We start from the raw sequence: 2,500 nt of genomic DNA on the forward strand, positions 1-2,500 counted from the left end.
TCACTACGCTGTACCAGCACCACGACACCACCACCACCACTTCACTGCACCCACTACACCAACACCATCCGCCATACTGCAGCACAATACCACCGCCTCCTATTACACCGCACTAGCACACCACCACCACCATCACCCACCACAATGTATACCACCATCACACACACACACACACACACAGTCTCATCCATGATTACCATTATGCTTACCGTAATATTACCACTTGGAATATTTATTTTGACCAATTCCTTCATTGTTTGCAACACACTGACTTAGAGAGTGAGGAGCTTTTCTTGGTTTCTTTTTCGGCATCAGCTGGCTACTGTCTGCCACCTTACGCTTTTTTATTTCACTGTCACAGGTATCCTTGACTTTACGACCAGTGTGCAAACATCTCCCCCCAAGTACAGTTGAGCGACGACTAACTGCAGCAGGCTGAACCTTGATTGCTGTTCCCTTTTTATTACACATTTTGCCTTTCTTGAAGCTGGACAAAGCCAATGATGCCCCTGTGTATTTTCCAAAGGTTTTAAGGGCAGTAGCAAGTGCAGAATTAGTTTTTATAGAGTTAAATTGTCTTATAAAAGCTTCAGCTGGTTCAATTAATTCTCCTGGGTCTTTTCTCAACTTTTCTATGAGCCGTGTGGTACAGCTGTGAAGAGAAGCTTCCGTTGAAGCAAGTTTAATAGCACCAGCATTGACGATGTCGTCGTTCTCATAATCAGAGAGATTGCTGCTCCTCACATTGACTTCATTTTGCTGTAACATCTCAGCAGTACCACTACTGGTACTTGGCATCGGCTCAACATCACCACCGTTGGCCATGCCCTCGGGATTCACATCTGTTGTCATTCCAGTAATGGGCAGTGGTGTAAACCATCCTGGACGCACATTCTTTTCTCCAGTGGCAATGAAAAGCAGGTGCTCACGCTGGTGTGGATCCCTCAAGTGAAGAAAATTCAGTGATGACTCCCCAAAATTTTTCACAACAGCATATTGGTGTTTACATGGGGCACCATTCATCCCAGCCGTACATGTGCATGTCCAAATTGATGTATCAATATGGTGGACTATATCTTGTTTTGACTGGCTCCTCACTTCATAGTTATGGCCATCTACCTTAATTATGTCACCTTTGGGGATTGATGATCCTCCAGGGAGAAATCTCTTGGAAACAGTGACATTCACACGCCCATTGGCAAGGTCTATCAAACGGCGTTCATAATAAGACGGCAGTCGTGTCACCAAGAAGTCCAGTAACTGTACCATGTTATATGCACGGACACGTTCAAAAATTTGATCCTTGAGAATCCTCATGGCTGCTTCTGCATAGTTGTTTGTGTTGTTCCCACGGACAAGCAGGTGATGCCGGTAAAAGTAACGGTGATACTACTGATGTTCATCTTACAGTTAGTGTACTGAATATGTATGCATGGCTGAATATATAGGTAATATTATATTGTTTGTGTTCATAAAATAGGCAATGCTCAGATACCCGGAAAATTGGTTTTATGCATTATTATATTGTTTGTATTCATAAAATTGGCAATGTTCAGATACCCGGAAAATTGGTTTTATGCATTATTATATTGTTTGTATTCATAAAATTGGCAATGTTCAGATACCCGGAAAACTTATTTTATGCATTCGTGGATCACGAATTATGTACTCGCTAGCTGTGTTAATAAAATAATGTTTAGTTACCCATAAAATTATGTGTCTGTACTCATTTAACACGAATTATGATGTACTGCCTGTGCTAATAAAATACTGAGTGATGATGGTGGTGAACAAAACACTACTTATTCAGTGTGTGTGAGAGAGAGAGAGAGAGAGAGAGAGAGAGAGAGAGAGAGTGTGAGAGAGTGTTTGTGTGTGTGTGTGTGTGTGTGTGTGTGTGTGTGTGTGTGTGTGTGTGTGTGTGTGTGTGTGTGTGTGTGTGTGTGTGTGTGTGTGTGTGTGTGTGTGTGTGTGTGTGTGTGTGTGAGAGAGAGAGAGAGAGAGAGAGAGAGAGAGAGAGAGAGAGAGAGAGAGAGAGAGAGAGAGAGAGAGAGAGAGAGAGAGAGAGAGAGTGTGTGTGTGTGTGTGTGTGTGTGTGTGTGTGTGTGTGTGTGTGTGTGTGTGTGTGTGTGTGTGTGTGTGTGTGTGTGTGTGTGTGTGTGTGAGAGAGAGAGAGTGTGTGTGTGTGTGTGTGTGTGTGTGTGTGTGTGTGTGTGTGTGTGTGTGTGTGTGTGTGTGTGTGTGTGTGTGTGTGTGTGTGTGTGTGTGTGTGTGTGTGTGTGTGTGTGTGTGTGTGTGTGTGTGTGTGTGTGTGTGTGTGTGTGTGTGTGTGAGAGAAAGTGTGTGTGTGTGTGTGTGTGTGTGTGTGTGTGTGTGTGTGAGAGAGAGAGAGAGAGAGAGAGAGAGAGAGAGAGAGAGAGAGAGAGAGAGAGAGAGAGAGAGAGAGAGAGAGAGCGTGTGTGATTGTTAATAAAATATCATGAAGTTACCCATAAAATTC

General features: G+C 43.5%; 1 protein-coding gene across 1 annotated transcript in view; it reads right to left on the minus strand.

Annotated features, from left to right (window-relative positions):
• LOC123504413 (regucalcin-like) overlaps positions 1 to 2,500 on the minus strand; it is a 17,926-nt gene that overhangs the window by 13,291 nt on the left and 2,135 nt on the right. The gene's annotated exons all lie outside the window — the stretch shown is intronic.

The sequence above is a fragment of the Portunus trituberculatus genome, chromosome 2 (assembly GCF_017591435.1).
Source record: "Portunus trituberculatus isolate SZX2019 chromosome 2, ASM1759143v1, whole genome shotgun sequence".
NCBI classification, from domain to species: domain Eukaryota; kingdom Metazoa; phylum Arthropoda; class Malacostraca; order Decapoda; family Portunidae; genus Portunus; species Portunus trituberculatus.